Below are 14546 nucleotides of genomic sequence, written 5' to 3'. Positions count from 1 at the left end.
TTGTGCTCTAATGATATCCAATGAGCTGTTTCCCTCACGTGTTTTCATTAAATGTATAAGATGCATCTATTATTTGTAAAGGGGAGGGGTGTTTTCATTCACAAGAATGTTTTATGCAAGCAGTTTTAAGTGAAATGGATGTATTTTTTCTTATACCAATTCACAGTGTAGAGGGCATCCAAAGGTGAAATCACTGCTTGTTTGTTGCAAAATAATAGCATTAAGGAAGATATAATTAGTTAGTGTTGAGCAGAAATAAATTTGTCCATAATTGAAGGCTATTTCACTGTATCTTCCTTTTAATGAGTGCATGAATATTTTGCTTTGTTTCTTGACAGGATATTTATGCAAATGTATTACAAGACTCTTACCTTCCACAATCTATTTTGGTTCTGATGTTATTATCACTTATCTAAAGCTAAGGAATGAGATGGAATTTATATCTGCTATGAACAACATTATGTGAATTGTTAATTGGTGAGGCTTAGTGCTAATTTGGCTGGGCACTATGTGCCAGGTAATTTTTTAAGTAGTTGTCTATTTTCATTATAGCCTTGTTGAAGGTAGAGTTATAACTCAAACAACACTAATATTAAAACTCAGTTTTGGGAAATGGCTTTCTTGCTGCCCAAGGGACGAGCTACAGTAGTAGCATCTTCTAGCCAAAATTCGGCACATTAGTTAGAAGGGTTTGCTGTTCTTAAGGTTTAATTAAAAGCCCATTGCAAAGCAAATAAAGAGGCTTAGTGATGTGAATCTCTTTCCACTTCTTCATTCTCAGCTAACAGCTGTATAGAAGCAGCAAATGATGTCTGGATCTCAGTTCTGCAGTTCAGGTATGGAACCTTCACTATTCTTCCCTGGGGAATCTGATAACCTGAATTTTGGCTAACTGTTCAGGGCTAAAGGAGATAAATCTTTGATTTTTTTAATAACATAAGACTCTAGCCCTTTGTTGTGGTGAGTGAATGTTTTGTTATGGTGTGTTTTTTTTTGTTGTTGTTAAAAATCATAGGTTATTCAAAGTCTATCTTCAAGACTGGCTTTTTTGGGGGCCTTTGAACAACAGTAGCTGTGGGTCTTTTGTGTTCTGAGAGAGCAATACATAAAAATCCTTGACTCTGAGGAGGGTAGTACTTATAGTAAGTACTATGGCTGGCACAGCCTCCCTTCCAGCATCTAGCTGACTCGGACAAACCACTCTGGCCTCTAGGCAAAGCTCAATAGTATGGAAAGAAGCATGGTCATAACCATACAGCTAAGCGTGGCCTAGAATTCCTCCTTACTTGTAGGGGTTAAGAAGCTCAAATAACCAGGTTGGCACCTGACCAAAAGGACCAATGGGGAAAGAAGATACTTTCAAATCTTGTGGGGGGTGGAGAAGGCTTTTTTGTATGTGTTCTCTTGGGAAGCATAGAAGAATTGGGTCAGAAAACTCCTTCTCCTATAAACCATCCTAAAAGTCTCTCATATTACAAAAATTGTAAGTAAAAGCTAGGCAAGGCATGTTAGATTCTTTTGTTTTGCTTGTGAATTTTTCCTTTGTTGGAGGGAGGTTTATTCCTGTTTTTGTAACTTTGAAACTAAGCCTAGATGAAGTTCTGCTGTGTTTGAATCTTTTGTTACCCTGGAAAGTTATTTTCCATCCTGATTTTACAGAGGTGATTTTTACCATTTTTTTTAAATAAAATCCTTCTTTTAAGAACCTGACTGATTTCTCTATTGTCCTAAGACCCAGGGGTTTGGGTCTATGATCACTTGGTAACCAATTGGTTAGGATATTATCCTCAAGCCTCCCCAGGAAAGGGGGTGTAAGGGCTAGGGGGTATATTTTGGGGGAATAGGAACTCCAAGTGGTCCTTTCCCTGATTCTTTGTTACATCACTTGGTGGTGGCAACGTACCGTCCAAGGGCAAAGAATTTGTGCCTTGGGGAAGTTTTAACCTAAGCTGGTGGAAATAAGCTTAGGGGGTCTTTCATGCAGGTCCACGCATCTGTACCCTAGAGTTCAGAGTAGGGAGGGAACCCTGACAGTCTAGTGTACTAAGAACAGCAATGCAAGACAGAAACTTCTCTGTTCTAATCCTGGCTCTGACATTGACTTCCTCTGTGGTCATGTCACTTAAACTTTTTTCCTACATATAAAGAGAGAGGAACAAAGAATATAGGCCGTATTTACAGGATGGGGGTCTCAATCCTGGTGAGCAGAGACTCTGAAAGGGATTTGGGGGTTGTGGTGGATAATCAGCTGAACATGAGCACTCAATACAATGCTGTGGCCCAAAGAGCCAATCCAATTCTGGAATGTATAAATGGGGAATCTTAAATTGGAGTAGAATTTTTTACCACTGTATTTTGACACTGGTACAACCATTGCTGAGATACTGTGTCCAGTTCTGGTGCCCATAGTTCAAGAAGGATGTTGATAAACTGGAGTGGGTTCAGAGAAGAGCCACAAGAGTGACTTAAAGGATTAGTAAACATGTTTTAGAGTGATAGACTCAAAGAGCTCGGTATATTTACTTAACAAAGAGAAGTTAAGAGTGACGTTGATTACATTCTATCGGTATCTACAGGGGTACAAATATTTAAAAACGGCTCTACACTCTGGCACAAAGAGGTATAAACATGATCCAGCGACTGAAAGTGGAAGCTTCACAAATTCAGACTGGAAATTACTTTCACTGTTAAAAATGTACACTTTAATTAATGAGTCGAACAATTTAGCCAGGATGGTGGTGGATTCTTCAGCACTAAGAATTTTGAAATTGACTGGATGTTTTTCTAAAAGATCTTCTCTAGGAATTATCTGGGGATGTTCTATGGCCTTACACAGAGATCAGGAGAGATGATCACAGTGGTCCCTTCTGACCTGGGAATAACAATTAGAACTGGTCATAAAATGTTTTACTCCATAGAAAATGTGCTGCTTCTGCAAAAAAACAAAACAGTAAAAGTCAGAAATGCTGCTCCACTGTCTCATTGGAACTGTAGTTCGGGTACTTCATGTTCCCATTTTCCTCTGTAGGTCAGGCGCCATAGTGGGGTTACATTTTCATGATGCGCCGTGGTCTCCAAAGCACCATCCACCAAGTCCTGTTACTTCCAAGCACAAAGTCCACAGTGACACCCTTCAAAACTTTCCTGTTAATTGCCTCTGTTTGCGGCTCTCAAGTTTGCCTAGTAAGAGACTTTTTATACCAAGTCTCCCAGTTTAGTTAAATTTAAGCTTTGGTTAGCTCAGCTCCACTGCCCACCACAAGGAAGCGATTAACCATGCTGAGACTTCAAAGAGTGGGGCTGATTAAAGCTCCAGGAGAGGAGTGGGAGTAATAGAGAGATTTGGTGGGGATGTAGGAGACCATGGAATGCAGAAGAGTAATAAAAATGGGAATGAAGGCAGAAAAGGGAGCAAGGGGGAAGCGAATATGTAAAATGGGAGAGATGAAGGGGCAGATCATAGAGTTTTCCATTAATCTAATAAGAAAATGAGGAAAAGCTATTCTGCTTAATAGAGAAACAAGAACAGTTGATAGAATTGGGGTGAAAGTAAAAAAATGATCTGAAGAGGGATAGAATGGGGCACTATGGGAAAAGTGGATTAAGAAATGGAAGGGGTGAATGAGAATAATACATTCAACAGTTAGACTTGTGAATGTGATGCATTTATGTCCCTGTATTTTATTCAGTTTCCATAGCAGATGTCCTCACTCTTTGTAAGGTTGGAAAAGAGGGATGGACTGGCTATTTTCAGCTGCTGTGTTGTATAATATTCCAGATTTTAAGTTTAAAAATTAGAGACAAGGCAGAGAACAGAACCTAAAATACATAAACCTCATGACAGCTGGGAAGAGATCATTTAACGGGCTCCTAGCTAATTAGAATAATCGATTTTTTTTAAATTGCTATCCATGCACAGACCCTAGCATAAGCACCTGGACTTCATTTTTTCTGAGGAGACTGATGATGGCCTAAAAATACCACCCTCCTACATCCTATCCCCAATATTAGGGGTACCAACTAAGTTTGAGGTAACGTGACAGAAACATCTCGCTGCCCTTTTCCCAAATCCTAAAGCCAGTGTCTGGTGATATGACAGCAGTAGACAAGCGTTGTTTAGTGTGACGGGGTTTGGAAGTCTAGGGAAGACCACTAGATATTTAACTGGGTAAGTACAACAAAACTGTGAAAGACTAAACCAGTTTTTGCAGATCCTGCCTCTTCCCTCTGAAAGTTATTCATTCTGTTCTATAGCTTGTTTGTGGGAGATACTTCTCCTGAAGGGGTCTTAGCAATATCAGCTGCAATGAGTGAAAAGAAATGCAGATAATACTTTTTCTGTTTGGATATGGTGGCTTGTTTATATCTGAATTAAATGGAAAGCCTCTAGTGTTAGATCTCTAGCACTTATTAGTCACAGAGGCTGTCTATATATATATCTTTCTGGCTTTCACAAGAAGCGGACACGACACAAATAAGAGTCCCATTGAACATAATAAGAGCTTATTTAAATATGATGGGTCAAAGCCTGCAGTATTTCTGGGGGAGTTTGCTTCAGTAAGGACTGTGTATAAACTGTGTCTATGTGAGCAGGGAATCCTACCCTTAGCTCCAAATGTAGATATTGCCTACATATACGGTAACTCTTGACATTTCATTTTCTTAAATAGGAGAGGATGTTTTTCTAAAGATATTAAACTACCAGTGCATTGAACAGTGAACATAATGAGACAGGCAGTTCATAGCACAGGGTAATGTTCCTGTGCATAGCAGGTGACCCCAAGGTCACCCTGGTTGAAGTAGTGGGGATGCTGGAGGCATTGCATATCCATAACACTTACCAACACTTGAACAGATAAAGACAATAAAAAAAATCATATACTGATGGTAGAAAGAGACTTTCATCTCCAGTGAAAATGTTCTGCTAACTTGAGCTGCAGAATTTATTAACCCGAGATTCCGATTCAGGTAAACAAGCTTCTATATAAAATTGCTCTGTTTATCCATATCAAACATTGTGTCTCTAGTGTTGGAGTTTATTGATGAATGAATTTTAACATTCGTAACATGATCAACACACCCCTGGTTTCTCAAATCGTAGATTTATTTTAATTATGTGACTTCATTATTCATTAGTTCTTCTGCTCATGGAGCATGGAGTTCAAACTTTGGATCACCTGTTTCCACAGAGCCTTTCATTACTGCAGCCTACTCTACATTAAGGCCAGTGATGAGCTGTCAAAATTTTAACAACTGGTTCCCTCCTCACCCCACAAGGTGGCCCACCCCTGCCCCCAGGGACTCCCACACCCAGAACTAGGCAGGAGGGTCTTGTGGGCCACGTAGTGGGTGCCCACCCTGCCCCTAAGAGCCAGAGGGACCTGCTGGGGGGCGAGATGGGAAGTCCTGGAGTTGCTAACCTGGGGCAGCTCCCAGGAAGCATCCGACAGGTCTCTCTGGCTCCTAGGGGTGGGGTAGTGTAGCTGGGGGGGGAGCAGGGGGAGTGGCCACTCTCCGCACTGATCACATCAAAAGTGGCGCCTTAGGCGCAGACTCCATGGGTGCTCCAGGGCTGGAGCACCCACGGGGAAAATTTGGTGGGTGCAGAGCACCCACTGGCAGCTCCGTGCCCAGCCCCAGCTCACCTCCACTCCGCCTCCGCCCCTGAATGCGCCGCCCCTCTCTGCTTCTCTTCCCCCCCCCCAGCTTCCTGTGAATCAGCTGTTCACGCAGGAAGCCTGGGAGGGCTGAAAAGCAAGCAGTGGCTTCGCCCTCAGGCCCAGGGAGGCAGAGGCGGAGGCGAGCTGGGGCGGGGAGCGGTTCCCCTGTGCCCCCCCAGGTTACCTGCTGCGGCGCAGGCAGCCCTCCTCACACCCCTAAAAGGGCTTCTAAATTTAACAACCGGTTCTAGCAAACTGGCTCCAGCTCACCACTGATTAAGGCTGAGGCACTCGAGGCTATCCATGGAGTCTTCTCCATCCCTTTTTTTGTTGGATCCAACATACAAGGTTGGCATGCTGGTATGTACTCTGGCATCCAGAGCCAAGCCACCTGAGCTTGCATTGACTCACTTGGGAAGACATTGGAGGCTGGCTGGTCAGATGCCTGATATCCTCATTTGTAATGTGATGAAACTACCATATGCCTTTGATATATCAATACTGTTTCTTGTTGAAAGCATTCAGCTGGTGCATTTGCATCTCAGTGATGGCCCAGGTTTTAAGCCATACGAAAGGACAGAAGCCGCTGCTGTTTGATAGGTACGTATCTTAACCCAAGTTGGTATGTGGGGTTGATGCCACTGAGGCTTCCAAAGAGCATGCATAACACCTGTAGCCTTCCTAATTTGAAGTTTCATGTCAGCAAGGCAAATTCCCTTCTTGGTGACAACAGAGCTAAGATACTCAAGTGAGTGAACAAATTCAACTTCTTGTCCATTCATTACAATGGGTAGGAGTAGAGGTCCACATTCACTTTCACAAATTTGGTCTTTTTCCAATTGACTTGAAAACCAAGCTCACTTGTTTCTTCTGTAAATATATCCAGGGCATCGATGAGATTAGTTCATGAAGATTGTAATATAGCCGTGTCATCCTCATGTTCCAGGTCTGTTATGCAGAAACCATGCAGTACCAGTCCCGGTATGTGGCTAGTGATGGCTTCCATCATTCAGTCAATAATGGTGTTGAACAGATCAGGGACAGCCATGTGAGTGAGTGGACACAGCTCTCACAGTGCATTACTAATTACGTGAATAAAGCACAGTATTTTCAAATCTAACTATTTATGCCATTTTTATCAGGTATGTCATCTTTATACAATACAAAGAACAACTGAAGCAATTTTGGACTGGTAATAGATAGAATTAGCATGGTTAATTATGCTTAGTTTTGGATAAGAGTGGGTTTGAAGATTGGAATAATGTAGAAAGAGATCACAAACATGAAAAACGGAACATTATACATTTATACACAATGGATGTACCTCCACATCTAATTCTTCATCCCTAATTAGGTTTCCGGAGAGGAAGGCTTTCCAGTTCTCTTGTAACGAAATATCAGTCTGGGCTATTGTAAGTGTCTCAAAGATGCAGATAGTCTTTATAGGATTTGGATACACTTTAAAGAAGTTGGGGCAAAACCCATATGCCTTTCATAGTTTTCTATACTCTTTCATCTTTGGCCATCCTATTTCAGCTCAGGGCACAAGTTTCAGGCCGGTTTGAATGCATGAATATAAATCAGTGCAAACAGCTTGCTGCACTCAGTTAATAAACCTACATTCTCACACTCAACAAAGTGATGCATGTGCACTATGATCAAGAGGGCAAAGCACAAACAGGTTAACTAGTAAGTAAACAGGTGTTTTGTTGCTGCTCTTGCAATTTGATTGAGAGATCTTGTGATTAGATATTTTTCTTAATGTCCTAGCTGCTGAGGGCAGGTGAGTGTGGGAGAAGCTCAGTGTTCAAAAATAAAATTTAAAATAAAAGTAAGTTTCAAGCCCTTATAGTTGCAGAGAAAAGCTGAAAATGTGATCTGAGTGCATCCTATAGACTCAGAACCCAGAAAGCAAATTAAAGGAGCCAAATTGTTGTATATATTTATTTTTTAGAAACTTATGTTTGGGGTTGGTAATACTATTGCTTGTTACATTTCTCATACTGAGTGTATCTGGTTTGGGGATGGGAGAACCAATTCAGATCCAACAGACCCCTTCCTTATTACTTCACTTACTGAAAGCTGCTCAACTGTATGTTGTCTGCCAATGGCTCAAAGAGGCTGATTCAGAAGCTGGACACAACCCTCTTTTCTGCAACCCTTCTCCCTGTGTGAACGCCTGGGATGGGGTTAGTATAGGAGCCATTACACTGGAGGAATACCTTACAATGAGATGGATGATCCTTTAGCTGGCTATGCTAGTGTTAGTGTTGCTTTGCACGAGCTGCATTGCACAAATTGGCTGCAGGGCAGCCCAGGATTTGGGCCATAGAGCCTAATTATTGGTACCAGTACACTGTGGTGATGGAAGCTATACAAATGTGATAGACACTAAAGAATATAGGCTGACTTGCAGCAGAATGGCCTCATGGCTATAGAAGTGGCCTGTAAACCAGGAAATAAGGGTGTTATCCCAGCTCTACCACATGCTTCCTGGGTGATGTTGAACCAACTCTTTAATCTCTGTGTGTCCTACTTCTGTGACAGAGGGTTGCAAGGCCTAACCCTTCATGTTGGAAAAGCGGTTTGAGATCTTTGAGCATGGCAATGTTTTACTTGTTGGGAAGAGCTGATGATTATTTCTACCGAGAATAAGTTAAGCAAAGCAGTTCAACAAGATGCTTCCTCTCCATTTCTGGATTCAGAGCATCTGCTTTCATTCATCCATTCAATCCTGTGGGCCCCTTGGTGTAACACAACTTCTGCTGATTGCCAGACAACTTTAAAATAATTGGTGGGCATGCACAGAAACCTCAGCACTGACTCAGAGCTGGCTGTTTCCCTATCTAATGGACAACTCACATCTGTAGTATCTTTCAACAACTATCCTATATACTTATCAAGGGCCAGGTGACTGACAAGATAGACCATAGCTTGGCATACCAATTCACATCCACACAGACGAAGCATAACTCAATTCTGATATCGGGAAGATTTTCCTCTTCACTAGACATTGGAAGAACTATGCTGACCTCTTAAGTGGCTGTTCAGCTGCCTTGCTCTTTCTTTCAAGTCTGTCTCATTTAATTCATTACCATTAATTACTTTTAAAGGAATGGCAAAATATACCATTATAGTGTGGCCTTTTGCCTATGCCAATTTGTCACTGGGAAAAAGCTAAAACACAGGATAAAGATATTTTTACTAGGTTTGTTATATTGGGGCACAGATTATGGGTTGTTAAATTCCTGGCTACTCCCAGATTGCCAGTAGCAGCAGTTGCCAAGACTGTGGGTTTACTCTCCATATGCTTTACAAGAAAGATGGAATTTTTTCCTTTGGAAGTGGATCTTTGCTACCATTATATATGAGTTTGTCGCTCTGGGACTAGACTAGACTATTGCAACACAGTACATATGAGACTACAGCATAGAACCATTCAAAAGGTTTGGCTAGTGCAGAAGATTGTTCCCTTCTTACTATACTGTTCTTCACACAAAGATCATACTACCTAGGTGCTTAAAGATCTGCACTGGCTGTCAGATTAATTTCTATGCTGAATGTAAGCTGTTGGCTTTGGTGGTCCTAAGTGGTTTGAACTGTGGTGACTGGAGAGCCTTCCTTTCTCCCTGTGTGACACTGTAGCAGTTGAGATCAGAGGCATTCAAGCTACTAACCATTTGGCTTAAAAGAAAGGTCCTAATTCTCTCCCTGAATGATAGGAGTACTGTCATAGGCTCTGGAACTTGTTCCCTGCCTTTGGTCCAACAGAGCCAAATTTGCTGAACTCAGGGCATGTTGCAAGCTACATTGTTTTCTCAGGGTTTTCTGAAAGGGCTGGGTTAAGGGACTTGGGACAGCCCATCCTGGGGGTTTCATTTTACTATTTATGATGAAGACTTCAAGTCATATTGGGTTATTTGTGATACCAGTCTGGGTGAGAGAGGATATTTAGTAAGACTGGCTGTTGTGGAACTTGTGGTACGCCTCTGCAAGAACTGAATGGAGGCCCCATCAAATACAACTGGATAAATTAAGCAAATTAAATCTAACTCTGAATTGCTTCACATTTGTTAGCTTGCTTACCAGCCTTACCAGACAGCTAAAATATTAGCTGACAGCAAAATCCCCCGTCAAACATTTTGATTTATTTAGGGAGATTTGACATATGTAATTAATTTAGTAACTCAAATCAAGGGACTCATTGGTACTGCATGTGGATGCTGATTTCACCCAGTTGAGCCTTTCTTTCTTCCACAGAGGGATTGGGAAGGACAATTGACCCTCTGTCCCACAGCAAATAATGCCCTGCTCTGTGCTTGTGCTTGCTCCTTTTAGCCATACCCTCTCGAGAACACATTGTGATCATGAATGGGCTAGAGGCAGCCATGCTGTGTGTTGAGGCCAGAGCACATCTCTTATCCACATGGCACCATGCACCTATTACACGGGATTGTCCCTAACCCTAGTGTTGGAACAAGAGAGTATCCAGCACTTGGAAGCACTTCCCTGTCACGCTGAGCAGTCTATGCAAGAACCAGGCTCCTGTACTTGGCTAGGTACAAGGACCACTCCCTTATTGTCTTTCCCAGGACACCAGATCCTGCAGGATATAACAACTCTCAATAAAATCCATGGGAGTTGCTCAGAGCCTGCAGGGAAAGTAATGTGATTAGGCCTGTCTTTATTTTAATACCTGGGTATGACTGTTTTTTGGTAACCATGTCACCCATCTTTCTTTCCTCTTCATACACACGCAGACATCTTTATATAGATAAATCTCTACAGCCTCTAATTTTACCTTTACAGTTTATTTCTGATGAAGGGTGAATGGGCACTAAATGGGATTGTATTTCATTTCCAGCCCACATGCGAGCAAATCATTCCCTGCTTTGTTCAGTGAGTTTTCTGGGGCTTCTTTTCTGGACGTCCTTTTTCCCTGAAGGGTAGAGAAGCAGTTGGCTGATTTTTTTTTTTTTGACTGATTGTGGTGGAAGAAGCACAAAGTATCTCTTTGCTATGTGGGCAAATTCATCTGTTACGGTGTCCATATGAGAGTACTGATTTTCCCTGGTTCAATACTAAGAACTCAAGTGGACTTAAGATAGATTCTCACTTTCTTAGCTAGAACATAGCTTCAGATGACTCCCAAGTGCATAAGTGTAAATGGCATGAAATGTTTGATACATAACTTCTGGGAAGGGTTTTAAAAGTTCTAACCAGCAAACTTTCATTTCTAGGCAAGTATAAGTTGTACATGTTTTTCCAAACTGTCTCAGGCTGTCATGTCACACTCTAGAAATATGGTCTCAAAGCATGTAATGCTTTCATTGGGGCTGGGAAAACACTAATATGTCTATTTTTATCATTTTATCAGTAATAGGAAAAAATCTTCCTTCTAAAATGTATGTGTGAAATGTCTTTTATTCAGTGGCGGAAATGGGATGCCTTCCAGCAATCTAGCAGTTTCCTCTTGCCTTTTTGTAATGCTATCCAGTATGTGACTGAAAAATGAAATATCTTTCTACTGCATGATCATCTTTTATTTTTCTTCTGAAAAGGAAAGAAAATAAAAAACAGCAGGTGCTGCTGATTGAGGTGCTAGCCTTTTATCTTTGGAGATAGATAATTGCATTTACTTTAAGGCATGTGTAAATATTTGTTGGATTTCAGTGTTTGAAACCCTAGTGAATCAACGTCATAAAACATGGTTAAAAAACGGCTTAAGGAAGCTACCTTCGCTGAGCAGATTATGGAGCTCCCTGGCTTTAGGTGTTTCTTCACATGTACATAGCAGTGTTCTAACAGATGTCAGAGTCTTAGGTTTTCACTTCTGCCAATCCCTTTAGAATGTAACTGGAACCACCCTTGATTGGACTCGGACTTCTCTAAATATTGTAGAAGCTCAGTCAGGTCAACACAGACTCTGATCAGAATATGTTCTTTGAAGACTATCAAAGCAGTTGTAAGAGCTGGATGTTATATGGCTGTATAAAGCATATGCGCCCAGATGATGGAAGCGTTCCTGGATTCTATTCAAGATACTATTTATCATAACACATACATCATAAGTTAGGGCTATATATGTCCCATTCTCCATATTGAATCCCTAGTTCAATTTCTTTCCCTCCTAACTCAATGGTCCTGCCAGTTTACTAATGATCTGATGCAATCCACACTAAAATCAATGGGAATTTTCCCACTAAGTTCAAAAGGATCAGGCTCCAAATGCAGAAAACTCAGTTTATTAATGTGTATATTATGAACTATGGGCATACTGCAACAAAAGAGCCAACTGCCTTTCAGTCACACACACATTTCTTTTCCTGAATGCTGGAAAACACATTGATTAAGTATACTGAATTACAAATAGTAAGGCTGTAAGCTCGGCAGTTTCAACTGGCCAGGCTCCTCCCAGATGAGCATAACTTTGTAGGGACATGAGATCTTTGTCTTAGGCAGCAAATGAAATCTACTCCTGTAAATTATGTAATCTGGGGCACTGAAAATTCATAACTGCTCTAATTAAATAAAGTTTAGGAAATATATCTTGAATTGTTTTTGATTTCTTTAATAACTGTTGCACCTGAAATGAAATATTTTTAGAATATTTTGGGTTTTCCTCTGCTGAGTCCCCAGAGATATGTATTATTAATGATGGGTTTGAGTCACAAAATATGTATTTGGACTCAAACATTCCTAGTTTGAGAGTGTTTAGATCTGAGATTTTGGTTCCTACCCATTTTTAATTGCTGTATTCTTTTTCATTTAAAAAAATGGGAAAGCAGAATGTGTGAATTGGTTATAGTTATTGGATTTTAATTTTTCATTACAAAGTTTCAGTGTCAATTTGGGACAAAGTTCAGGGAAAAAAAAACAGGGACATTGAGAAAACATGCCTTCTTTTGGTCAGGCTCAATGCTGCCCTTAATGCTGCCTTAGATACAGCAGCCTTAGAAATACCTCAGACAGATACCGTGGGCGTTAGCGCAGTGTCCAGTGGGATGCCTGTAATGAAAGATTACCACTTCAAAAGTTATTTTTCCTCCCTTGGTACCTGCTGTTAATTGATTTAACTTGTTAGACTGACCTCCTGCTTGGTAAAGCAACCCCCCATCCTTTCATGTATTTATACCTGCTCCTGTATTTTCACTCCATGCATCCGATGAAGTGGGTTCTAGCCCACGAAAGCTTATGCCCAAATAAATTTGTTAGTCTCTAAGGTGCCACAAGGACTCCTTGTTGTTTTTACAAAACAGGACATGCAGGAAGAATGGCCCAGTAGTTAGGGTACAAGCCTAGCTCATAGGAGACTTGGAATTAGTTCCGTGTTATGCCAAAGAGTTCCTATGTAACCTCTGTCAAGTCACTTAGCCTCTGCGTATCTCAGTGCTGTATCTGTAAAATGAGGATAATAATATTTACTTACCTCACAGAGGTGTTTTGATGATAAATATAATACAAGTTATGAAGTACTTTGAGATCTACTGATGAAAAGTGCTATACAAGATAGGTATTAATACTATTATAAAACCTGCAGAAAACTCTGTAAATATTCACAAAATTTCAGCTTCACTGCAAGAATGAAATTCAGAAATGTCTTCCAGCTTTCATCTTCACACTGCCTTGGCAAGATGCTGGAATACGTGTATCCAACACAGGTTTTGTTAATTTCCTCATAAACTTAATGAAGTGCATTCCATGCTTTACATGTTCAAAGTTATTTCCGGTTTCAGAGTAGCAGCCGTGTTAGTCTGTATTCGCAAAAAGAAAAGGAGTACTTGTGGCACCTTAGAGACTAACAAATTTATTAGAGCATAAGCTTTCGTGAGCTACAGCTCACTTCATCGGATGCATCCGATGAAGTGAGCTGTAGCTCACGAAAGCTTATGCTCTAATAAATTTGTTAGTCTCTAAAGTTATTTCCATAATTGAGCTTTAACATGCATTGCACATTATTCCATTACACTTACACTACTTTATTTTGAAATAACCACATGCAATTGCAGACATTACCATTGTTGGCAAATGATACCATAGCAGATATTGTTTAAGCCATACTTTCACATACTTGACAATTTCTGCAATGAGTGTGTTGATACCAATAAAATAAGCAACTCAAATTTGAGTTGATTGTTTCAGATTTACTAGTATAGTTCATGCAAATATTTGGATACTCAATGCTCCTTAGTAAGTGTAACCATAATAGGAAATTGTATAAGATAAATGTTATCTACAGATAGTAACTAAAATAGTCAATAGAATTCTATCACTTTGTTGTTATGGTTTATACAGATATTACATCCAAAAAAATTATGTTAAAAGAATGTTAGGGTTGAATCAAACACTCAAAAGTGAGAAAATGCCAGAACTAAGGTAGGTCCCGTAATCTTAATTGACCTGTTGTGTATATTCATTATGATCACAGTCTTTAATCACACAATTCCACAGAATTTTTCCCCAGAAGCCCCTGGCAGCCAGAAGGAGCAATTGTCCAGTTCAGCCTCTGCAGTCCTAGGCTGGAGTATGCTCAGGTCAGATGGAATCTTTAAAGAATGTTACTGCCAAACTCTAACAAGTCTCTTCTGAACATGTGCAAACAGATTTTTTTTTTTGTTTTGTTTTGTTTAGACTTATAACTTGGCCAAGTTTAGGTGGAGTTTCACAGGATTAGCAAAAGGACAATTGTTCCTCCCCCACCCCGCATCATCTTAAATCCTTTCTCCAAAAGCACAGAGATGGTAAAGTCTCTCAATGAAAAGGTTATAAGAATATTTTTAACATGGGGGCAATGTATTTTCCCCTAATCCCATTCTTCAAAACAGCTGAAATTTTTAAACTGAAATGTGGCTTTTGTTTTGTATTCCTGAGGCAGATTTAAAAAAC

The 14546-nt window shown here is 40.5% G+C and overlaps 1 long non-coding RNA gene across 1 annotated transcript in view; it reads left to right on the top strand.

Moving 5' to 3' along the window:
* Positions 1 to 357: 357 nt before the first annotated feature.
* Positions 358 to 14546, top strand: part of LOC122455868 — a 40322-nt gene continuing 26133 nt past the window's right edge. Inside the window, exons 1-2 of the long non-coding RNA XR_006274370.1 lie at positions 358 to 517; positions 782 to 836. This is a non-coding gene — a long non-coding RNA (uncharacterized LOC122455868). The remainder of the gene's footprint in view (positions 518 to 781; positions 837 to 14546) is intronic.

This window comes from Dermochelys coriacea, chromosome 9 (assembly GCF_009764565.3).
Source record: "Dermochelys coriacea isolate rDerCor1 chromosome 9, rDerCor1.pri.v4, whole genome shotgun sequence".
NCBI lineage: Eukaryota > Metazoa > Chordata > Testudines > Dermochelyidae > Dermochelys > Dermochelys coriacea.
This window is presented reverse-complemented; position numbering and strand designations above follow the sequence as displayed.